Genomic DNA, 26,251 nt, shown 5'->3' on the forward strand with positions numbered 1-26,251 from the left:
CACTGTGGGTTCTTTGAATGGGGTACTCTTCTTTTTTTCCTTTTTTTCTTTCCCTGTTTCTTTCCAAAAAAACATTTTTCTAATTAAAAAACCATACATGTCCTCTATAGAAAATGTGGAAAAACATAAAAACAGATTCCAAACTAGCTACATCACCACTCTTAATATTCTGACATTTTGGATTTCATTTCTATGTGTACATTTTTAATAAAATTGAGCTCTTATTCCATATACAGTTCACCCTCCCACGTGATATGTCTTAGACATTTTATATCATTAAATAATCTTCAAAACATGATTATAAGGGCTACATAGTATTGCTTCATACTGTAACTAATTTGAACTTTCCAATCCCCAATTGTTGGACAATGAGGTTACTTCCAGTGGGCATCTCACTCTTAGGGGGAGACTGGCAGACAGTGACAAAAGTGGTAGAAGGACTCCAAACGCAACTTGCTAAAGAGGGCAGAAACAACCAGAAAAAAACACAACTTAAGAACTACATTACGTATATTTACAAATATTTCAAGCTCTCCAAGGTGGATGAGAGATTCAACTTGTTCAGTAATTTTAACTAAGAAAATTCCCATCAATGCGTGACAACTTAGGAGAAAGGTTTTAGCTCAGTTAAAGGAAGAACTGTCTAATGGATTAAAGTGTAAATTAGAAGAACTGGCTTGCCCAGGAAGTAATAAGTTCTTAGCTGAAAATTTTTATGAGGAGAGTTGGTAGCCATTTGGCGGGGGTATTACAGTGATGACTTAAACCAGATGACATGTAAGAATTGAACAGGGAGTTCCCATCGTGGCTCAGTGGTTAACGAACCTGACTAGAACTGATGAGGACACGGTTCGATCTCTGGCCTCGTTCAGTGGGTTAAGGATCCAGCGGTGCCATGAGCTGTGGTGTAGGTCGCAGACGTGCCTCAGATCAGGCGTTGCTGTGGCTGTGGTGTAGGCCAGCGGCTACAGCTCCTCTTTGACCCCTAGCCTGGGAACCTCCATATACCGTGGGTGTGGCCCTAAAAAGATTAAAAAAAAAAAAAGAATTGAACAGAAAATGCGAATTCTGGACAAAATGGCACATTTTGACAAATTTCCACCCAGAGGACGGTCCAAGTCGTCAGTCAGCATTTATTAAAACTCTTGGAACCTTACAAAGAAATTAGATCTATGAGCTGCTACTGTACAACATAGGGAACTATGTCCAATCCTTGGAGTAGAACATGAGGGAAGATAGTATGAGAAAAGAATATATATGTGTGTGTGACTGGGTCACTTTGCTGTACAGTGGGAATTGACACAATACCATAAAGCAACTATACTCTAATAAAATAAATAATTAAATAACCCCCCAAAAAAGAAATTATGTCTAATTATACATAGCTTTGAACATGTTCCATGTCTTCAGTATAGGCGAGAAAACCAAACACCCATGTATCTCATCCTTAATTCCTCAGCAGAGAACCTGAACCAGCTAGTTCTCACCAGTCACGGTATCTCCCTCACTCTGTGTAGAGTGGAGAATGACAACTTTGAAGCTACTAACCAAATTAATCTTCTTTATTTTTAATTAAAAATTTCACACTATAATTAACAGAATGAAGATGGCAAGTAGTGTAGACTCGCCCAGGAGAGCAATGAAATTAGTGGACGGTGAGAAGCTAGAAAATTGTTTGAGCAAAGGATTAACAGGCAGCTTCACACTTTGTTAGGTGACTTAATGGCTTGGATATGATGAGCTTGCCCAGTGCCCTTCCAGTGAAGTGTACTTTGAGGAGGTCCGTGTGTGGGTTCCCCAGAAGCAGGCCCCGAGACAAGGGCTTGAGGACAAGTGGTGCTGGGGAAGAGGGGAGGTGATCTTAGGAAGCAAGGTTAGAGGAAGAGAGAATGAGATGGGGAAGGAAAGGCAGCCACTAAGGGATGGGTTTCAAACAAGCTGCCATGGTGAGCAGCTGGACCTAATCCCACTGGGGCAGCTGGGAGATGGTGTCAAAGGTGGGCACTAGAGTTATCCAACCCAGGATGGTATACCCGGGGAAGCTGGGGTATGTGTACAGGAGCTCCCATCAGTCGCTGGTTGAGAACAGATCCCGGGGATGTTAATGTCCCAGCATCTCCTACCTTCCCCCGTCTCAAGAAAAGCCCTCGGCAAAGCAAACAGAAGTGGGTACTGCAAATCAATATATAAATGTAAGTCATTAGTGTTAATTTAATTCAACCAGTCTACCTTGAGTGTTCAGAGCAAAGGATAATAATGGCCACTTTGGGAGTTCCCGTCATGGCTCAGCGGAAACGAATCTGACTAGAAACCATGAGGCTGCAGGTTCGATCCCTGGCCTCGCTCAGTGGGTTAAGGATCCGGCATTGCCGTGAGCTGTGGTGTAGGTCTCGGACACAGATCGGATCTGGCATTGCTGCGGCTCTGACGTAGGCCAGTGGCTACAGCTCTGATTAGACCCCTAACCTGGGAACCTCCATATGCCGTGGATGTGGCCCTAAAAAGACAAAAGACAAAAAAAATTAAAAAATAAAAAATAATGGCCACTTTTATTATTACTCTACTGTTCTGTTATTGAATTTAATTGGAGGAATCCAGTCTGACGTCAAATAAATAAATAAATAAATAAATAAATAAATCCTCCTTTCTTCATCTCAATAGTAATAATCTAAAATGAGTCTTGGCCAAGACACTATTACAGACCAAGTTGAAATCAGAGTTCCTTTACCCCGTCCTCGGTGGGCAGATGGATATATGATCCAATTCAATCAGATCACTGTGCACTTGGCCCGCTCTGGGCAAGCCTCGGAGGAAGAGAGAGAAACCAGAGGAGCCTGAGGTCCTAAGGACACAGGTGTGGACACAACTTACTGGTGAGGGGTAGGCAGGCGGAGGTTGCTGTCTGTGCTGTGTGGCCCCAGTGCAGCAAAGATCACGGGCCTGCATTCACAGTACTGGTCCAAGCCTGAGATCCTTCCAGGGTTGCAGAAGAGAGGGAGGCTTCTGTTCAAGGACCTGCAAGTGCGACTAGGGTGGCAGCTTTCAGAGCGTGAGGGCGGATGGAACAGAGCAACTACTTTGCTGCAGAAGTCTGCTCTGCCGAAACTGAGGAAGTAAAGAGAGGGCTTGTGGTTCTGTAAAGTCCAGGGAGAACCTTTTTTACTGTGGTCCAGGTTTTCTCAGAGGCCGAACTGAGACAAAGATTTGAAGGCACGTAGTTCATCTGAGAGGAGACCCCAAAAGGGCCAGCTGGCAATCCTGGCCTACCTGCCACACATGCAGGATAGGGTCATGGGAGAGAGGCCGTCTTCAGGCAGAGTGGCAGTGCTGACAGCTAGAAATTGGCCAGCTCGTTCAAAAGCCCCGACAGCATAGACGATACCTGAGTGCGACTCCCAGCTCCCTGGCAACATTAGACTAACCTATCAAACCTCTTTGAACATTTTTTTGTTTTGTTTTGTTTTTTGTTTTTTGAAGCTGCACTTGCAGCATATGGAAGTACCCAGGCTAGGGTCCAATCAGACCTGCAGGTGCTGGCCTACACTATAACCGCAGCAAGACCGGATCTGAGCCACAGCCACAGCAATGCCAGATCCAAGCCATGTCTATGACATACACCACAGCTCATGGCGACACCGGATCCTTAACCCACTGAGAAAGGCCAAGGATCAAACCCACATCCTCACGGATACTATTTAGGTTCACGACACCAGGAACTCCCTAAACATATTTGAACTTTAACCTCCTCGTTCATGAACCAGGACAAAAGAATATCAGGTGTGTTGTGAGGTATCATTGAGACTCTGTGTGTATAACGCCTGGCAGATAATAGATGCTCAGTAAACATCCATTTCCTTCTCAAAAGAGTTGAGATTACAACTGGGCACAGAGGCAGCCTGCCCAGACGGGGAAGCAGGCACACGCTTCCAGAAAGCAGTACAGTTGTCTTGGCCACTCCCAGCAAGCTCAGTGTTATCAGAAGAGAAAAAAAAAAGGCAACTCCAGACTAAGTGTAAGATTGTGAGGCTAGGAAAAGCAGAGGGCAAAAGTGGAAGTTACCAAAGTCAAGCCCCAAGATATATTTGGGTGGAAAAAAAGATTGTTTAGAGAAAGGGCATTCAAGCAAACGGAAGAAACAGGGAGAGAGAAGACCCATTGTTCACAACCAGGGATGGAAGAAGGAGGTCCTGAGAGAGAATTCCTGAACCACTCTGCTCAGTCACAGATCTTTGAACTAAAAGGATATTCATGGGGGAGTTCCCTCTGTAGCTTAGCAGTAATGAACTCTTGACTAGTATACATGAGGATGCAGGTTCAATCCCTGGTCTCACTTTGTGGGTTGTATTGCTGTGAGCTGTGGTGTATGTTGCAGATGTGGCTCGGATCTGGCATTGCTGTGGCTGTGATGTGGGCCAGCAGCTGCACTCCCATTCAACCCCTAGCCTGGGAACTTCCATATAGTGCAGGTATGGCCCTAAAAAGCAAATAAACTAAAGTAAAATAAAATAATTTTTAAATAGAAAATTTAAAAATAAAAGGATATCCATGGAAAGTTCCCTCATGGTGCAGTGGATTAAGGATCTGGTGTTGCCCCAGCTGTGGTAAAGGCCACAATTACAGCGCAGATTCAATCTCTGGGCAGGTGACAGATTGTAAGATAGCAGTTTTTCCAAATTAGGAAATGAGCTTTTCTCCAGGCCAGAGAAATGACCCCCTCCTGATGCTTAAGACGCAGATTGGGACCCAGGCTTCTGCCCTGAGGTGGGGAGATTGGCCATTTCTCACTCTCGGGCCTCCACCTCTCATCCTGGAAACTGGGTCACCCTTCAAGCAGCTCCAAGAACCTGTGCTGAGAAACTGAAGTCTTCTTCAGTGCTCTTCCTGAAGTTTTTCCTCAAATTCTTGGACATAGCCAAGTGTGGAAGATTGCATGGACGCCAAACCCTCATTCTTCTCTAGACCTCAGCTTCTGTCCTGGGGCTCTGTAGACCCTCCCTCTAAAGGGTGACTTGTGTTTCCCACCCTCTTGACTATGGACTGTGCCTAGACACTCTTTTAAAGGAATAGAATAACACAGAAGTGTCAGCATGCCAGGTCAGAAGCCTTAAGAGCCTTGTGGGTTCCCGTGTAACCTCCTAGGCTTCTACCATCACAGGTAGAAAAGCAAGCCTGGGCCAGCCCACTGGACCCAGGAGGAGGCTGCGGGGTTGTGGAGAAGCGCTGCCCAGCTGCCAAAGCTAGAAGCATGGCCACCCAAGAGGACACAGAATTGCAGTAAGAAGCTGGGCTGCCTAGGCAAGCCCCCTTCCCCAAATCAGCTAAATCCCAGCCAACCCCCAGAAGCAAACAAGTATAGCCAAGATCCACAGAGCCCAGCCTAGGTCATCTCACTCCCAGCCAAACTGCAGACTCAGAAGTGATATAAATGCTTATTGTTATACATTGCTGACATATGATCATCTTTATGTAGCAACTATTACTGTTACCCATGTCAGACCCTCTTCTGGGTCCTCTCACAGTAACTGATGCCCTTCCCAGCCTAAGGATAATGTAAATTCAGACCCACTGAAACAAAATCTCCGGGAATGGGCCTCATAATTTATGCATATTTATTTTAAAACATTCCCAGATACTGGCAATTAACTTTGTCATTCATTTTAGAATTTTTCTCACCTGTTCATTCGAACACTCATTTATTCATTCAATAATCCTATTCCCTAAAATGTATGACTTTATCACAACTCAATCACAAGCTCTTTGTAAGGAAGGGCGTACCTTGTAAATTTTGTCTCCCTCTTCACATTTAGCGCAGTGCTAAGCAGGCATTTAATACGTATTTGTTCAACTGTTTTGCATAGCAATAAATCATTCATACTTTTGCAAATGAAATCAGGAGCTAAATCACATGATGGGTCTCCATCAGTGAGGGTGGGAAAGTCTAGCCCACAGAACCCTCCCACCACCCCACAAGTGGATGCCACCACTCCATCTCCTAGCGCGTGTCACTGGTGAGGGGTAGAGATAGTGTAATTCTCAGTGTGGAAAATCTATCTACCGATAACCAAGAGCTTTTTCTTTGCTGTGATATCTAAAATTCCTCAGGTTGATGGAAATGCAATGAGGTTCTCAGATGGGAAAAAATGAATTATGCTCTTTGGCTCAGTTCTAAATTTGAAACATTATTTATACTCCAGGGTTGTTATTTTACCAACAGAAGTTCTTGGAAGAGAAAAAAGCTCACCCCTTAGGACCTGCACTTTCCCATTCTTTTGATGGGTTGCTGAATGGTGACTGGCTTTGAAGAGGGGCCTTTGGAATGCTCTGAAGGGCTGTCAGTACTGTGCCTGAAGCAAGTGTCTTTGAGCTCAGTGGCCCTGTGCACACTGGGGTTCCACATGGCAGGTGGCTGCCATGATGAAAGGATGGCTGCCAGAGATGGACCCAGGCGTCAGCCCTGAATGACTCAGATGCTATGAGGCATTGATTGCATGCATTGCTCCAGGCTTTTAGGCTGATTAATATTTAAATAAGCACATTAATATTGCATATGAATTGAAGCTTAAACAACCTTTGCATCTTACTGAGAGGAAGAGCTGGCTTTTTTTGATGTACTCATTAATGCTGACCAGATCACAGTGAGCACTGGATCACCAGGAGGCCAGACTAAATATTGGGGATAAGAAAAAAAATTTTCAATCATTTGGACAGACCATCAGTTAAATGACTATGACCTGACTCAACCCATGTACTAGAGGAATCTGTCCATTCTTACTGGAATGTACTTTGACATAGAAATAGAAGAAAATAGACCCTTAATTAACTAAAATGAAGCTACTTTTTTGGACCTAGACTTACAATTACAGGTAAAAGCAAAGGGGAAAAATCTGTTTAACTGATTTTTCTGCGTTGTTCAGTTTTTATTCTATTGAACCTAGTCCACAGTTAAGAGAAGTGTATTCAGTTTCTACCAGGTGTAAGATACTCCTCTAGGGGCCTGGATTATAAAATCCAGGGTAGGAGTTCCCGTTCTGGCTTAGTGGAAACAAATTCGACTGGTATCCATGAGGATTTGGGTTTGATCCCTGGCCTTGCTCAGCGGGTCGGGGATCTGGCATTGCCATGAGCTGTGGTGTAGTTCGCAGATTCAGCTCAGATCCTGAGTTGCTGTAGATGTAGCATAGACCAGCAGTTGACCCCTAGCCTGGGAACTTCCATATGCTGTGGGTGTGACCCTAAAAAGAAAAAAAAAAAAAATCCAGGGAAGTTCAGAGTTCAATGAAGGAGGCACACATGTAAATTTATGACATCATGATATACTTGAAATGCTATCCTGGAAGTAAAAACACTACCCACTATGGGAAAGCAGCAACAAGAACAAGCAAGTCAACTCTAAAAGCTAGAGATAGGAGGAAGATATTTAAATGCATTTAAAGAATATTATCTTGGGTCAATACAGCATAGGAACTCATCTAGAAGCTGGATCTATATGATACTGAACAAAAGGTCATTGGATTTTCATCTGGAGCTTTGCTTGTGCAAAGAAGCCTGAACTCAAAGTAACCCATTAAAGTCATTTTCTTATCCCCAAATTCCCTAAAGGCCTGTAACAGAATCTCTTCAACTAAATGTAAGTGACTTAAAGACCAAGATAATATCTTCCAATTCTTTGTTTGTGAGAGACTCAAACAAAAGTCTTCATTCCCCAAGGAGATCATTAATAGAAATTCCTCTATAAATAATTGAATTGTGAATGGAGGGATGGATGGATAGGTGGATGGGAGGATGGATGGGGGGATGGGGAGGTTGATGGATGGATGTTAATGAAATAACTGGGACCAGAGAGATGTTCCAGTCCACTTCCTTGCTCACTACACAGGAGGACCAGGATGAATGTGAGTGGCCCAAGGTAATACAGCAGGTTAGAGCAGAGCTAGTCCTGGACGCAGGTCTCTAGCGTCCCCAAACCTGAGGCATGGCTGCACCCCCTCACCTTACAGTTCACACCATGGGGCAGGGGCACCCATCAAGCCAAACCTGGTCTGGGCAGAGAAGCACCTGAGTGTCCCTGCGCAGGAGCTTCAAACCCCTTGGCCCCTCTCAGCACAACTTTCTCCTGCCAAGTCTTCCCAACCCACCCTCTGCCACTACCACCCCTGCTTCAGCCACAAAAGTGAGCCCTTGGGGGCGGCATCTGCCTCTCTGGCGCTTTTGAACCAGCTTCCATCTGCCCCCACTGTGGTGTTGGTTTGTTTCTGCCTCCAACTCCCAACATCTGTTACTCATTTTTGATCATTTCTCTGGGGCTCCTAGACCCTACTCTGCCCCACATGGGTCAAGACCTGATAAGTCTGGGAATGTCCACCTCCATCGTCTTGGCTCCTCTAAATCTTTGTCTGCTTGTGGGAGCCTGAAAGCCTTGTCTCAGCTTGATAACTAACCCTGCAGGGCCCCCTGCAGGGCTCACCCAAAATCACACCCCAGCATGTCTTCCTCTGCTGTTCACACCTGCTTCCCTCACTCCATCACTGGTTTCCCCCTGGGAGCACATCTTTAATAAACTGCTGGCCCACGAGTCTTCATCTCAGAGCCTGCGCTGGGAATCCTGTCCTCTTCACATGTGAGCGGTCCGGAGCTCTGGACAAAGCAGAATCTTCCATCCTTCATGGCCAAGGCAGAAAGAATCTCTGACATAGAAATAAGATTAGCTTCTCAACCATGTTATAACACTGCTGGCTCCCAACCGACGGGAAATTACTCTTCGCAAAGAAAGAACCCCTAATTACTAACCGATAATTAAAACCCAAAGCCAAATGCAGAAAGCCAAGCTTGGCTCTGAGCAGCGTGGCTCACCATCCTCCCCAGGATGGTGGAGGGAGGTCTGTACTTGCGTGTGGCATGCACACAGCCCCACCAGTGAGTGCTCTGCCAGGCGGAAGAATAAGATGTATTACAGTGTGTGGGAGGTGTTTTCATTAAGCTATGGAAATAGGAGGCTTATGTTTTATAGCTCAAACGTTGCCAATTTTTTAAATAAGAGGTTTCGTGTAAATCTCAGCTATTCAGGGAGCACCGGCTCAAGGGCTCTCATTGAGTCACTGTGAGCAAAAATGCATACTTGGTCTCTATTGTTCTCAGTTTCCCCATCTGTAAAACAGGGATGATTGTCTTCCCCACTTCAGAGTCAAAGGAATATGACTATTGTCCATATGACTGATCTAAAGAGTAGGTCTTTGTTGATCTATCACAAAAATATGCATGGAGCTCCTCAGAGTGCTAAAGGCATGGAAGCCCATCTGGTACTAATCCCGGACCTCTTCTCCACCATCCCCCACAAACACATGCACATGTGTCCTCTCTGGGACTAGTAGAGAATGTTCCAGAAGACTCAGCAGGAAGGAGCCAGTCCCAGTGTAGGTGCCAGCCTGCTGACCAAACAGACACTGAGTCATCTGATACAGTCAGCGCCTTGTTGGGATTCTTACCAGGCACCTTACAAACAAAAAAATACATTCTCCATTCTCCATGAAGAAGACCATCACCAAAGTTCATTAATGCTTCAAAAACTAGCCACTCTCAAGGATTACCATTATCCTCTTCTACATGACAATTTGGTTTGGGAATTTTCATGGTTGCATGTTTGGTCTTGGCTCACAAATACATCTGCCCTCACATGGGGGGTTGACTGTTGGTAATAGAGTGTAAGATCCCTCTTTGCTCTCCCACCTCCCGCCCCACTCCATCCACCCCCAACTTGGTCTTGATATTTTGGTCCCTTTTGTCTCCAGTGACTTCTTCTAAATGGCAGTGGTGGCTTCTTCTAAATCCAACATTTGTTAGAATGGACTGTGTGCCTGGCTTTGAGGTTTGCACAAGAGACGTGGAGAAGAAAGTGCCTACTTTGTTGGTTTAACATGCAGATTCGATGTGATAATGCATGCAAGGGGTAAAGAGCAGAGAGGTTCATGGTCTGCCCTAGCTCACACAGCCAGCAAGGGATGAAATGTGAAGTTCACCATCTGTCACATGACTTTGTTCAACTTGCCCCCTACCCCAGGCTCCCACAGTTCAGCAAACGGCACCACCATGGTCACAGTGACTAACGCCCTGAATAAGAGTATGCTCCTGGACACCTCTCTCTTCCCCTCTCCACTCAGCCACAGGATCTGATATTCCTAACTCTGCCACACATCCGCTTCTCTGTTTCCACCACTGGCATCCTGACCGAGCCAGCATCACCTTCCTCCTGGACCCCATGAAAGCCCCGACTTGCTCCTGCCACTTTTACCCTCTGCCATGCCCTCTCCCCAGAATAATCAGAGAGTCATTGCAGACAGAATAAAAGGACAAGGGCCCCTCCCCCATTAAACCCATCCAGGGGCTCCTCCTGCACCCAGAGTCACGACACCCCTTCCTCCCTGTGGCCCCATGTGTCCTGGGTCCCACCACCCTTTCAACATTTCTCCTGTTCCCTCACTACGTGGACTCCACAACTGCAAGATTTGTCTTAATTCAAGACTTAAAACACTCATACATTCAACCTCAGCACCACGCCTGATTTAGTCCCCTCCTAGCTCTTGAAATGATCTGTAATTAAGTGTTTAGGTCTGGGGTTTTGTTCCTCCCATTGGAACCTCAGCTCCAAGAGCAGAGGAGTCTTCTCTCTCTCACTCACCTCTTCATCCTCAACAAAGCACAATGGCCTTGGCCAATGTGTGTTGGATGACAGGCTGATGAAGAAATGCTTGCCTTCTCCTTTTCTTTAGACTTCACCCCCTAATTTCTTCTGGTTGTGCTTTCTCCTCCCCCGCTTGGTGAGGCTCTTTTTGTTCTGTTCATAGTAGAAATTATTTCTGTAGACCTCCATAAACACTATGAAAGGAAGCTTCTGCTCTGTGCCACCAGGAGAATGGTCTATAAGGAAATGAATACTTGTTAGTACTTGAGAGCTTCTGGAAAGAACTGATGTGTTTCTAACCACAGTCCAAGGAACAGAAGATCCCGCTACCAGGCTGACTTGTGTTCCTCAGGAGAGGAACCAATGAAAGCAACAGCCATTGCCGTTTTGATGTTTAACTCACTCATTTGTTTTTGGCCATTAACAGTAGCTATTCGAGGAGTTCCCATCATGATGGCTCAGAGGTAACAAACCCAACTAGTATCCATTAGGACTCAGGTTTGAGCCCTGGCCTGGCACAGTGGGTTAAGGATCCGATGTTGCTGTGAGCTGTGGTGTAGGTGGCAGACTCATCTAGGTTCCTGTGTTGCTATGGCTGTAGCATAGGCCTGTGGCTACAGCTCCGATTTGACCCCTAGCCTGGGAACCTCCATATGCAGTGGGTGTGGCCCTAAAAAGACCAATAAATAAATAAATAAATAAATAAATAGCCAGTCTATTTCTCTAAGCATGCAAAAATTAGCCTAGGTTTTTTTAATCCACTGTTAAGTATCTAAAAGATTTTGAAAATTGAAAAATAAAAGGTGGATGTAGACAGGTCCTTATCTAATAAGCTTTGCTTATCCACTAGTCCACCAGGAGAAGGGAATTCCCAGAACAGAGGAGCTCTACTCACAGGGTTTTCTTAAGAAACATAGGATATTACGTGTCCTCATTATTAATATTAAACTCAATGCACCATATATGCAAAACTCTCCAAAGGAAAACAAACCTGCCCTGGAAACAAAGCTTATAATTTTAATCACAGATGCTATTTGTTCCTCACAGGGAATGCTTAAAATATCTATTTAAATGCAAATGAATCTTATCATTCCAAATTAGGCTCGTTCCATTGTGTTGAAATTAATATAGAAAATAATTTTGAACACTAAATTACAAGTAATTAATATTGACACTGTGAAAAAATACACTTTTATTTCGATATTCTGGGGAGGGGCAGACTTGTCTGTGTGTGTGTTTTGTGACCTGTAAGTTAGTAACTAGAACGTGGGAGTCCAAGTGCCTGGCAAGTCTAATTTGCAGGATTCATACAACAGAAATAAGGAGCAGGAGACGCATGGCAATGGTACATCATAGGACCAAGTGAGCTATTCTTTGGGTCTAAGAAAAGCTTACTGAAACAGATATATAAGAGTTCCCATCGTGGCTCGGTAGAAACAAATCTGACTAGTATCCATGAGGACGCAGGTTCGATCATTGGCCTTGCTCACTGGGTAAGGGATCTGGCATTGCCATGAGCTGTGCTGTAGGTCACAGACATGACTTGGATCTGGCATTGCTGTGGCTGTGGTGTAAGCTGACAGCTACAGATTTGATTTGACCCCTAGCCTGGGAACCTCTATATGCTGCAGGTGCAGGTCTAAAAAGATTTAAAAAAAAAAAAAAAAAAAAAAAAAGGTATCTAAGTGACTATGTGACATCTAAGAATAAATTTTTCCAGAAATGCCAAAGAGCCATAAGAAGAGCCTGGAGAATTAAAATCTTCCTCTTCAGCATTAAACAAAAAGGACCTTTGTCTCCTCTATAATCTCATCTAAGGATTAGCAAATTATGACCCACAGGCCAGCAGCCACCTCTTTTTGTCAATAAGCTTTTATCAGAACCCAGCCATGTCCGTTTGTTGACTAATTGTCTGGAGCTGCTTTCACTGGCACAATGGCCAAGTGAAGTAGTTGTGACAGAGACCATCTCACCTAAAATTTTTATTATTCGACTCTACTTTTAAAAGTCTGCTGAAACCCCTTGATATAACCAGATGTATATCCAAATGTAGGGAAATGGCTTCTTTAGAAACATGAGTCCAGAGAGTGGTCATGGGGATCTGATCATGGCTGGACCACTTTCTAGCTCCAGGGTCTCTGGCAAGATGTTAGATGTGTTGGGGGTGTAGCATCCCCATTTGTAAGCTGAGAAAATTGGACTCATCTGCTGCAACTCTAAAATCTTATGAAGCTCCCCCTCCCCTTAAAACCAGTGATTAAGAAAGAAAGGCTGAATTGGTGTTTTGAGGAAATGAAATGGTCAAGTGGTTTGAATCTACTTAACTGGCTTTGGAGAATGACAGACATAAACATCAAAGTTATGCTCCCTTTCCACGCACAATGCTCTCCACGTAAATCACTGTGGCTGAGCGACCTCAGAGAGTTTTGCATTCATTTTCTGTCTTAGTTTGGATTCCTCCAGAAGCCAGCCCTGGGGCTTGGATCATTTATTTGAGAAGTGGTTCCAGGAAGCAAGGGCAAGGGAAAGGGCATGTGTCAAGTACGTTGCTAGAGCTCAAATCTGCTGGGAATCCCTGGGTAATGAGTAAGAACATGAGGGAGAAAGAGCTGGGGTATTAATACACCAACTCCCATCCGTCCTCCATTGAAGGCTGCTGCCAGGATGAGGAGAGAGCAATGTCCTCTTCTTCTGGGATGCCAGAGTCAGGGGCAGAAATGGAATCTCATATTGGAGATTGGAATGTTGAGCCAATATGTATTGAAAGGCTAAAAGCAAGAAATTAGGAATAGGGTATCCAAAAGCATCTGCTAATTACAAAGTGACGTCTCTGAACTTTTGAATCACACCTTTCTATCTATAAAAGTTTTTGTTTGTTTGTTTGTCTGCTTTTGCTTTTTAGGGCCGCACCCTGGGCATATGGAAGTTTCCAGGCCAGGGTTTGAATTGGAGCTACAGCTGCCAGTATATGCCACAGCCACAGCAATGCGGGATCCGAGCCAGGCCTGCGACCTACACCACAGCTCAAGGCAATGCCAGATCCTTAATCCACTGAGTGAGACCAGGGATCGACTCTGTGTCCTCATGGATACTAGTTGTATTCATTTCCACTGCACTACAAGGGGAACTCTACAAAAGTTTTTAAGGGAGATCTTATTGTGGCTCAGCAGAAATGAATCTGACTAGCATCCATGAGGATGCAGGTTCGATCCTTGGTGGCTCGGATCTGGTGTTGCTGTGGTTGTGGCGTAGGCCAGTGGCTACAGCTCTGATTCAGCCCCTAGCCTGGGAACCTCCATGTACCTCAGGTGTGGCCCTAAAAAGACAAAGAAAAGGTTTTTGAGCAGGCTGTCCAAATGTATTCCTAGTTATTTATTGACACAGTGTATGTAGGTACTACTGTAATAATGGACTGCGTACATTATATAGTCAAGACAGAAAATTTTAAAGGGTAAGCAAAAGATAATATTTTAAAAATTATCATACATACACATGTTCAAAGCAGCATTATTCACAAGAACCAAAAGGTGGAAGCAACTCAAGTGTCTGTCAACAAAAGAATAGAGAGAAAAAATGTGAGCTCTACATACAATGGAATATCATTTCAACCTATTGCATCAACAACATGCATAAAACTTGAGGACATTATGCTAAGTGAAATAAGGCAGTCACCAAAAGACAAATCATGTATGATTCCACTTACATGAGGTACCTAAAATAGTCAAATTCATAAGATGGAAAGTGGTTGCCAGTAGCTGAGGGAATTGGGAATGAAGAGCTGTCATTTAATAGGTACAGCATTTCAGTTTGGAAAAATGAAAAATTATGGAGACTGGTTGCCCAACAGTGTAAATATATAAACCTGCTGAACTGTACATTTTATACAGGTTAGGATAATTAATTTTTTCTATCATTTTAGGGCTGCGCCTGTGGCATATGGAGGTTCTCAGGCTAGAGGTCAGATCGGCACTGCAGCCACTGGCACAGCCACAGCAATGCAGGATCTGAGCCACATCTGGGACCTACACCACAGTTCACAGCAACACTGGATCCTTAACCCACTGAGTGAGGCCAGGGATCAAACCCGCAACTTCATGGATGCTAGTTGAGTTCGTTAACCACTGAGCCACGACAGGAACTCCAATAAATACACAATTTTTAATCAAGATAAATAAAAAGGAAGCTATGATATCCCCCCCCAGTGGATCTTCTGGCACGTCTTTAGGGTGGGGGGAGCATGCCCACTTTGAATATCTTTGCATGCAATAGCCAGTGTGTAACCCTGTCCACAGTGTGATCAAAAAAAGATTCCAAATTGGCCAGCTAAATATGAAGATTTCTCTCTTCAAGGAAGATAAAATAGTACAATAGAAATGGCCTTAAGGAGATCCATGCAAACAGATAGCTCTGGGTTCAATCCTGCCTTTACTATTTAGTGGCTGTGATTTGAGGCAACCTCTCAAGTTATACATTCCTCAAGTGTAAAAGAAAGATAGTATTATGTTCTCGTTTATTCATTCAACAACTCTCTATTGAGTGCTATACTATAATAAGATCTGTGGTATATTAGTTACCTAATGTAATATTTGGTGTATAGTATTTGGTATGTTAGTTACTTATGCAATAGTTGCTGCATAAAAAAATTACCCCCAAAACTTGGCCACATAGTAGCTATGGGTCAGGAATTCTGGAACAACTTGGCTGCATGGTTCTGGTTCCAGGTGTCTCTTGAGGCTGCAGTCAAAATATTGACCAGGGCTGCAGTTATCTGAAGGCTCGACTGGGGCTGGCTTCCAAGAGGGATCACATGGGGATTGCTGCTGGCAGAGGTCTCCATTCCTTCCCCTATGTGGGTCTTTGTGAATTGCTTGAATATCCTCCTGACAGGGCAGCTGGCCTCCCCCAGAGCAAACAATCAGAGAGGGAGCAAGATGGACCCTACCCTGTCTCCCAAGTCACCCACTACCACCTGGAAATTTCCTCTTGGTTACATGAGTCAGCCTTGTTCAGCATGGGAGACTCTGTGAAAGGTCATAAGTACCAAGAAGCAAGGATCACTGGGGGACCAGGTTAGATACACTGGTGAGTAGAATAGACATGGTCCCTGCCTTTGAAGACCTTTTTGTCTAGAGAGGTCTCCAGAAAGACTCCAAATAAATAATTACAGAAATAGTAGTTTATTTACAACCGTGGTGCTTTGCTGTGGTGGAAGAATATCAGGTTCTCTAAGTGTGTTTTATGTGAAACTTTATCTGGTTTTCTGGGTGAGGGAAGATTTCCCTTGAGAAGAGACACTTATGCTGATGCCTTAAGAATGAGGAGGAGTGAGCAGGTACCTGGCAGCAGAGGGAATGGCTTGTGCAAAGGCCCTGAGGCAGAAATATGCCCAGCCCTTGTAAGGATTTGAAGAAAGCTGGTGCTTGTGTTGGGGGAGAGTCAGGAGCATATCAATCCAGGGAGAAAATAGCCTGAGTGACAAAGGAGAAGCAGAAAGAGACCCATTTGTGTGGACTTTGCAAGCCATCAGGGTTTCTGACTTCATCCTAGAAGCAAAGGGAAACTTTTTCTTTTGAGTGACAGTGGGGGGAGTGTAGTATGAAATGATTTTCCTGGATTTGGTATTTTCCAAAGATTTGTCCACTAGGGAGATGGATTGAGAGTAGGCAAGAGTGGAAGCAGGGAGCCCTTGTAAGGAGAAATTATTTGCAAAGGAGCTGTTCTGGTTGGGGGGGGGGGTTAGAGAGAGGGGAAAAGAACATTAACATACTCTGAATTTAGGAGACACTAGATATTGCTTCTCTCTTCCTCTTAAAAAATAAACAAAGAACTCAGGAACATTTAAAATAAGGTGATATCTGCAAAACAGAGATCTCTAAACAGTAGACCAAAATATTGTCATAGAGTGCAGGTCTCACTAGGCTACCTCATGATCTCAGGGTCCAGAAAGACCCTGGAAACACGAAAAAGGATTCTGTAGCAATCCTACTGCCTTGCTCCACTGCCAGCAGGAATCCAGACCAGCCCACAGAGAGACCTGAATAGCATTTATGATCCTTAATCAGCAAGCATGCAGCGTTGATCTAGAAATTAATTGGATGCTCGGGTTTTTCACACACCATGGAGAGTTAGATATTACAAAGATTTTGACAGGAATATATTTAGCAGCAGCATCACTTGATGTTCCATCACCAGCAGAGACCCATATTCACTTTGGGGCTCATTATATCCTGAGTGACAATGGGTGCTTAGCAAATCTCTTTTGATTATGATGATTAACCACATTGCTCTGTGTCTTTAATAGCTAGCGAGGAACTGAACCAGAGCTGGGGTTTTTCTAAATATGACCCACTGTGCTACTATTTATTTAACCATCTTTACTTAATTGACTCACTATTTTAACTTATTAGATTGTTTTTGATGGCAACTGTAAGTCACTACCATAATGGAAAACTTCACTTGCGGTGCAAATAGGATAGTCATTAAAAACAAATACAGTCCACCTCTATGCCCCGGTATGAGGCCCATGGTGGGTGCACGGTGCCCTGAGACATGCTAGACTAAAATGTGCTTGTAGCAAAGGATCTCAGAATAAATAGCCGGGGTCATGGGTTCCCACAGCTGTCTAAGTCTGCAACACGCAGCAAGTGATGTAGAGAAGGGATGCAGAAAAAAAGGAACAACAAGTGAACTATAGTGAAAGTCTACAGTACAGACCTAAACAAACAAAAGCCCTTCTGTGCAAGTAGAAGGATGTGAACATATATGCTCAGCCATTACAGCTCCAAGGACCACCAGAGAGGGACTAGTCCTCTGGACTCACTCCCTGGGCCAGGAACCAATTCAGTTACCTGGGTCTATAATCTAGGGAGGGGCAGGAACTGAAATGGGTGAGGGCTCAGTGCCATGTTTGCTGCTGCTGAAAGGTTCCTTTAACCTACACTCTATTTAAAAACTATTTACAGATGTACCTAAAGGTAGAGGTTTTCAGGAACAAAACCTAACTTTAATTTCATACGTTGCTGGTGGGTATGTCAAATGAGACAATCCCTTTGGGAAAAGGCTTGGCAGTCTCTAACAAAGTTAAACACACACTTACCATCCAACCAGCAATTCCACCCCTAAGTATTTACTCAAGAGAAAATGAAAACCTATGTTCCTTAAGAGACATACATAAGAAGGTTCGTAGCAGCTTTATTCATATTTGGAAAAACTGGAGATAATTCAAATGTCCATCAACATGGGAAGGGACAAATAAAATTGTCATATGTTCATAAAATGGAATACTGTCCTACCACTAAAGGTACAGGCCACTGATGCCAACAAAGAGTAAGCAAATCTCAAAAACGTTATGTTAGCCAAAGAAGGCAAACAGGAAGAGTACATACTCTCTGGTTCCATTTACATCAAGTACAGGTAGAATTAAGTTGCAGTGACAGAAATCAGAAGCAGGGTTGACCCAGGTAGGTGGAAGTTAACTGAGAAGGACATGAGAGAACTTTCCTTAGAAAGAGATGAAAGTGCTCTATATCTTGATGGCCGTGATTTTTACACGGAGGTGTGTGTTGCCAAAATTCATTGAGCTGCCCATTTAGCATCACCTATTTTGCTATATGTAAAAGATACCTCAGTTTAAAAAATAACCTGTTAGTGAAAGAGCCCATGCATAAACCAGTCAATATTGAAAATGCTCCGTGAATGTGGGAAAAGGCAGTGCGGGCAGCTTCCCATTTCCTGGGAGACTAGCTTTCTCACTGGCCTCCCAGGAAATGATACACACCCCCCTCCTCCCTAAGTCATCGCAAGCACAGAAGATAATCGGTGTCAAGACCCTTGGAAACCCACAATCATTGTACAGGCTGAACGGAGTAGTGTTTAATGATTGCTAAATTCTCAGAACTGCATCACTCTATATGCAATGCTACTCAGCCATTAAAAAGAAGGAAATTTTGCCATTTGCAGAAATGTGGATGGACTTGAAAGGCATTATGCTAAGTGAAATAAGTCAGTAGAGAAAGACAAATAGTGTATGATATCACTGATACGTAGAATCTAAAAACTACAACAAACTAGTGAATAAACAACAAATTCACAGATATAGAGAATAAGCTAGTGTTTATCAGTGGAGGGGGGAATGTAGGGATGGGGGAGTGAGAGATACAAACTGTTGGGTGTAAGACAGGCTCAAGGATGGATGGTATAACACGGGGAATATAGTCAATATTTTGTAATATTGGAAAGTATCTTTTAAAAACTGTATTAACTTTTTTAAATTTTTTTCAAAAATTGAAAAGAACCATATCACTCTTGTTTTCCATACTTGCAATTTTAATATAGAAGGAGGCCTGCTCATCACTTTTTTTTTTTAGGGCCACACCCATGGCATATGGAAGTTCCCACACTAGGGGGTCAAATCCGAGCTGTAGCTGCCAGCCTTCACCACAGCCACAGCAACGCAGGATCTGAGCCGTGTCTGTGATCTACACCACAGCTCACAGCAATGCCAGATCCTTAACCCACTGAGCAAGGCCAGGGATCAAACCTGCATCTTCATGGATACTAGTCAGATTCATTTCTGCTGCACCAACAAGGGGAACTTCTGCTCATCATTTTAAAAGATTCAAACATTACAGAAGTGTAGGTAAAATAAAAACTGCAATTTCTCTTCTCTCCCCTCTGCCCCGTCCTTCCTCTATAAAACCCACTTTGGTGATGAAGCTGTTTTGTGTGGGTCTTTCCAAATTTGTTTCTCCCCAAACTGGAATCACGCAGTGGCTCATATTGTATAATCCACTGTTATGTACCAACAACATCTTCTCTCCCATAGAATGGATACCCCATAATTTATGTAATCAAGCCCCCCCAAAAAAAAGACTTTTTGATTCTTCCCCAATGTTCTGCTCCTATAAACTATGGAATGAATACATTTCCTTGAACACAGATCTCTGAATTCTTGTGGGAATATCCCTGTAGAATAAATTCCCAGGAGTGAAATTTCTGGGTCAAGGAGTACATGCTATTTTAATTTTGATAACACTTATCAAATTATTCTCTGAATAGATTGAATTAATTTAGTCCTCCCACCAGTATCACTTCTGGTTTTGATCTCAAAGAGAAGGAAAATAAAGTGAAGAGAATATTGCATGCCCTTGAAAAGCAAAGGTGACGCAGAGGCCGACACATCCTTATTCTCACTGCTGACTTGATTTCCATAATGAGGGGAAAAAAAACATGATTAAAAACTCTTAAGCTATGAGATTAATAAGAGTTGAGAGCTATGACTTGAACATTTGCTGGTTAATAGATTTAAGGATAGAAACATTGTTGCATCGATTACAGTAATTAATCAGAGATGATGAATTAAAGGGACCCTCTCTTACCAGCCAAGTCTCAACCTAAATGCTGAATAATAAACTGCTGGTGGGGACAGGATGACAAGCACTGGGCTAAGACTGAGAAAAGGAGGCAGATCTCATTCTCCAAAATACATCCTGGGTTCTTCGAAACATGGAGTTCCATCCTGCCTCAGCATCCCAAAGAACCCCCTTCTCACATGGCTCGCCTTACAGAAAATAGGATGCTTGCCAACAAACACATCTTGGCTATCTCCCCCAAGGTATTTTTATTCCTTAAATGGAGTTAAACTCTTTCTGAACCTGAAAGAATATGACCCTGAAGGAAACTGAGCCTGTCTCTGTGATGAAATGCACAAACAGGAAAAACACTAGAAGCAGTGGTTTAGCATCTTGCCGACCAGGTCAGAGAGAATTCATGATCCATCCAGTAGTCCACTGTGTTGGAAATAGTTCTTTTAAATGGTGGGGGGGGGAGGAAAAGATTTAAGAGAAAAGGCAGTACATTCCAAAGCTATAACTAGAAATCATATTATATATTCCACCAGGATAAGAGCACCTCACTTATTATCACATAAAATCACTCTAGCTCAGGAGCCAACTGCTATTTTTTCAATTCATTTTTTACTTAGAGCAAGTAAAATTTATTCTTTTTTGGAAAACCATTCTATGAGTTTTGGCAAATGCTTAAATCGTGTAACCACCACCACAATTTGGTAGAACTCCTCCATCTCCCCCCAAAAATCCCCTTATGCTGCCCTTTTGTGGTCCACCCACCACAGCCGCCACCCCCAGTCCCTGGCAAACACAGATCTGTTTTCTGCCCGTGTAGGATTGCCTTCTCTAGAGAATGTCATACACGTGGAATCCTACAGTAAGAAAAAGTTAAAAGGGGGGGGGGGGAATCTTCTGAGTCTGGCTGTTTTCACGCATTTGTGATCTATCCGTGTAGTTGTGTATATCAACATTCACTCCTTTCCATTGCTGTGTGCTATTTCCATTTTCCACTTGTGGGACATTTGGATAACTCCTAGCTTGGGCAGTTATAATCAGGTCACCATATTTAGTCACACACAGGCTTTCGTGCAAAATTAAGATGCTCTTTCTCTTGGGACTGCTGCATCATATGCTAGCCCAGTAGCTATTTAATTGCTAGAAAACATAGCTGTCCTTAGAATGCAAGGAGCCTGGAAATAGTTCATTTGCCTCCAAGATAAAGATGCTCTTCTCCAAGAATACTTTTCTCACATGGTGTGGATCTGGGGGTGAATATCCATTCCAGCTGGCATAAGGAATTCGGGGCTTGAACTCTGATGCCTTTGGTCCAGTGAATTCAGAAAAATCACTTGCCCATTTTTGTTTTAGGCCCCAAGTCAAGCTAACCAAGATGCTTCCATTTCCTTTCTTTTTTCCATGACCTTTTGCATCTTAAACGTTTCATTAAGATATACACACAAATAGGTATTGGGATTTTTAACTGAATAAAATAAATTTAAGTAGAAGCTTGATCATTTTTCCATTTGAAAAAATTTTAAATACATGCAATCCCAAAATTTGAACAGTAAATGTGAATTTATCTGATTATATTCTGAGAAGGCTTTTTAAAAAGCTAAATCACCATAATTATACCATGCCTGTTATATCTCAACTCTTAAACATAAATATTTGATGATTTGTCTTCAAAAGGATAAATATTTTAAAATTTTTCTTCTTTTCTATTACAGTGGAACACAGCTAAGTTAAATCCAGTGACTATTCAATAGGGACAAAAGGCTTGCTATGTGTAGCACACCTAATGATTTCTATCTTGCTTCAATCGAATTAATTTTCTAAGACCTCTATTTTTATCTCTAGCATCAGCTTCTTTCATTTTTCCATTTTCCACTTGTTTTCCTAAAATAAGAAGGACAAAATTCAATTAATATATGCAAATGGGGAGTTCCCTTCATGGAGCAGCAGATGAATTCGACTGGAATCCATGAGGATGTAGGTTCGATCCCTGGCTTTACTCAGTGGGTCGGGGAGCCAGCGTTGCTGTGAGCTGTGGTGTAGGTTGCAGATGAGGCTCCAATCCTGAGTTGCTGTGGCTGTGGCGTAGACTGGCAGCTGTATCTCTGATTCGACCCCTAGCCTGGGAACTTCCATATGCCTCGAGCGGGGTCCTAAAAAGCAAAAACAAAAAAACAAAAAAACAAAAAAAGCAAATAGTACTGCCTGCTTACCACACAGCCATAGCTAAATATGCTATAAATAAAGTGATATGATGCTAGTGCATCTAAAAGGAGGTCTGAGGATATCAATATTTAATGTACAAAAATGCCAGTAGTGAAAAGGTGATTATTTAAAAGTCTAGAAACCCTTGGAAGCATACTTGCGCTCTTCTGCCCTATTCCAAACACAAACAAAATTACTTTAATAACTTTGTTAATGTACAGAAAGTGAGCACACTCCCTCGGATTAAGTCCCTAAAGTCAAGTGATGTTGGAGTCAACAAAATGGTCTAGACAGTTCTTTTAACTAGTTCATTCATTCATTCAACATGCATTGAATGTCTGTTGTGTACACAGTGGCGTCAAAAGACACAGTCCACATCCTTGAACCACTTAGAGTGAACTGGAGGGGATGGAAGAGTGAAGGACATCTACCTACAGCAGAGGGTCACTTGGGGAGGACTCTCCCTAAATGAGGTTATGTTTGAGCTGACTCAGATGAGCCTGACTGAGGGAGAAGAGAATTCCAGATGACACAGCATGGAAGCCAGGTATAGATGGAGCTGCATGCAGGTGGAAAAGATAACACTTAGAGCTGTGTGTTAGCTCCTAGGACTGCTGTAATGAATTACTACAAACCAGGAGGTTTAAGACAACAGAAACTTACTCCCTCTTGGTTCTGGAGGCTAGACGTCTGAAATCAAGGGCTCAGCAGACTGGAGACTCTGAAGAAGAATCTGTTCTGTGCCTCTCTCCCAGGTTGGCAATGCTTGGTGTTCCTCACCCCAATCTCTGTGTGCATCTACACCGGGCCTCCTCCTCCCTGTGTGTCTCTGTGTCTCAGTCTCTTCACAGGACCTCCTTATCAGGACAGCTGTCATTGGATTTTGGGTCCATCTGCCCTGGTCTGGCATGACCTCGTTTGACTTGTTTACATCTGCAAAGGCCCTATTTCCAAATAAAGTCACATTCAAGTGGGGACGAGAGGGTTAGGTCTTCCATATCCAAGTAGTGGCTAACATATACCTTCATGTGAGTTGAAGCTCGTCTCCCAGAAAGGTATATTGCAAACCACAGCCCACCCATCACCTTTTTGCTGCTGTTGTCTATAAGTAAGGGTTATGAGGACACAGCCACACCCCTGTGTTTCCATGTCCCTGTCCCACTTCAAAGGCAAAGGTGAGTCCTCGGCACAGAGGTAACAAGGCCTAAAATATTTACCATCTGGCCCTTCCAGGAAAAAATTAGTGACCCCTGAGCTGGAGAGAAACTGGTAGAAGGCTGATTATGAGCACCCTTGAGGATGAAGCTCAGAAGTGAGAACTTGACTCCAAAAACTCTGGGGCATGCAGCCCAAGCTTAGTAGGAAACTTGCAAAATGGGATGGAAAAGCCACACAAAGAAAGAGGAGTGGGCGAGGGATGTGCAGGCTCCAGTGAGACATCGTGGTGATAAGAGGAGAGGAGGGTAGGAACAGGCAGCGGAGGTCAGAGAACGAAATGGCAGCTTTTGTGATTTCAGCAGATTTGCTGTGCTGGGTTGTGAGATGAAGGAAGTTGCTGAGATGGAATTGAAGGGGAGTCACTGGAGTTTCAGAGGTCATGGAATGGGAAGGCAAGGGGGCCAGATGAGCATTCTCTGGTTCTTAGAAACTCTGGGAATGACAGCGGTGGTAAGAGTGGCGAGGAACACCATGAGTGGAAGGCATGTTGTCCCCAAAAGGTCTAGAGCAGGGGATTTTCCTTCACAAGGGACCAGTGTCCATAATTCAACTGCTGAGAATTATGCACAAAGTGACTGTGTGATTGATGGGGATGCTGCAGTTTCATCCTTGTAGCAACTTAATAAGGTGTGTGCACAGCCTCTGAATGAAGGAAACGTAATCACTTTTCCATAGTTTATGAATTATGAATTTGGAGTCCCATCACAAATGCTGTCAAAATTTTTTGGCTTCAAAACCAATTAAAATGACGAATAGCTGTGAAAGGAACCAGAAGTGCATTTAATCTTTCTCTAGAACAGTTGGAGATCTGTCCTTCTTTTTGCGTCACATTTCACATTAGTGGGGAACATAAAAATTGGTCTCGTTTAAAGGTAATATTCAAACAATGTCTTCATGAAAGGGAACAGGATCCACTTTGCTTTTTTTCCCAGCTGTAAACACTGAGATATTTACAATGTCTCATCACCCTTTTTGCTCATCTCCCAAGGTCAAAATACTCTCTTATCTATCTTTTCCTCTTAGCAAGGTGATCCTAAAAAGAATCACCGAAGCAGAGATTAACTGTTTGAAGCAAAAACAGACAAGGGAGAGGATTGCTGACAAGCTGTTGAGTTTGATTTACTATGGATTCGAAAGTGGGTAACCACCCGAAGCCTTGGGTTTCTCACCGCACCCCCACCCCATCTCTTTGCCATGTAATACATCTTAGCTCTTAATGTTCCCACTCAGTTCCAAAGGTGCTGGAATAATCAAGGTGCTTAATCTTATCATTTTTTTTCTTTACTTTTTATCATAGGAAGCTTCTGTAGGTGCCATGCAGAAAGGAGAGAATGGGTCTGAGTAGAAGACCTAATTTCTAACACTGACTCAACCACTTCCAGCTGAAAATCTTGAGCAAATCACATCACCTCGTGGAGCCTTGGTTTTCTTATCTGTGAAATGGTGATTGCAATTCTCAATTCTCAAAACTCTTGTGAGGCTCCACTGAGTTCAACTTGTGTTGCATTATCCACACATGAAACGTACACGTGTGTGTGTGTGTGTGTGTGTGTGTGTGTGTGTGTGTGTGTGGTAGCAATAGACTCCTGTGTGACATAGTTATCATTTACATAGCTATGCTTTTGACAGAGGGGAAAACATTGTGCAGATGTGTTTGAGACAAAGTCTCCAATAAATTATAGTTGGACAGAACAATCCCTTTGAAGAGGTGACTCAGCTATCAGTGAACTCATCTTTGCTATTTTTAGGGCTGGAAAAGGAGAGGCAGGTGATGCTGAAGTTGTGTAATCGGTCTCACAGGGAGGGTACTCAAAGGTAGTGACCTTGACCTTGGTGGCCATTCAAAGTCAAGCAGAACACTCACAGAGGAAGCAGAGAAGCCTTGAGCATCCCCGTGGCGTCGTAGACCCCCAGTCCAAGGAGAGGGACACACACATTGACTTGTACCTCGTCCCCTTGACAGCACGAATTTAGATCCCGACTGCTGCATTATCTTCTGATTCCTTTTCCAGAGCTGTGTCTCACGCTCCTTGTGCTGATTTACAGGATTGCTGTCGTGCGGACTTGATTCAAAGTCTTTGTGGAACTGCGTGAATCAGGCTTGAATTGCCTTTGAACCCGCTGCTCCCAGCCCCTTGCATCTCCACCCAGGGGAGATCCACAAGAGCAGCACCTGTTGGCTGGCCCCTTCTGTTCCAGGCCCCAGAGTGCATCCCTGTGGTCACCCTGTGTGACCACTCTCCTTACCCTCTTATTACAGCATTAAGGCAAATTCAACTGCCTTTCTTAAACTCACATCCTCGCTTTTCCTTCCACCTGAGATGAACCATTGCTTCCAAGACGCCCTCCTCTCAAGCAATGGGCAGTGAAAGGATGAAGACTCCCAGCACTGCCAAGAGCTGTTGTTATATAACTCGCTCAAGATCAGCGTTGTCATTATGGGGACACAGAGAGACCTCAGCAGGGCCGTGGAGGAATCCAACAGGGCCGGCCCAGAACTGGGAGAATTGGCTGATTCTAGGGTACACACTTGAGTGAAGTCAGGCAGGCACTTGGATTGGCTTCTAGCTGAATCTGTACCCAGATGCAGACTGTGAGGCCGTGCAAAGATTGAGCACAGAATCTCGGTAGCCTGTGGTTACCTGTGTGCACCCTCATTTGCCCTAAATTAATTAGATCTTGCTATACTCTTCACTCTGGTTTGTCTATACCATTTTTCAGAATCCAGAAAACTCATATTATTTCTTTTCAGGAATAGAGGCAGGGTCTAAATACAGCATGTATTGAAATATAA

At 43.6% G+C, this 26,251-nt stretch overlaps 1 protein-coding gene across 2 annotated transcripts in view; it reads left to right on the forward strand.

Moving 5' to 3' along the window:
• PCSK2 (proprotein convertase subtilisin/kexin type 2) overlaps nucleotides 1-26,251 on the forward strand; it is a 239,841-nt gene that overhangs the window by 140,971 nt on the left and 72,619 nt on the right.

This window comes from Sus scrofa, chromosome 17 (genome assembly GCF_054392235.1).
Source record: "Sus scrofa isolate SSC_HxYL_T2T_F1_AM1 chromosome 17, Sscrofa_HxYL_maternal_Yorkshire_Landrace_v2.0, whole genome shotgun sequence".
In the NCBI taxonomy this organism is placed as follows: domain Eukaryota; kingdom Metazoa; phylum Chordata; class Mammalia; order Artiodactyla; family Suidae; genus Sus; species Sus scrofa.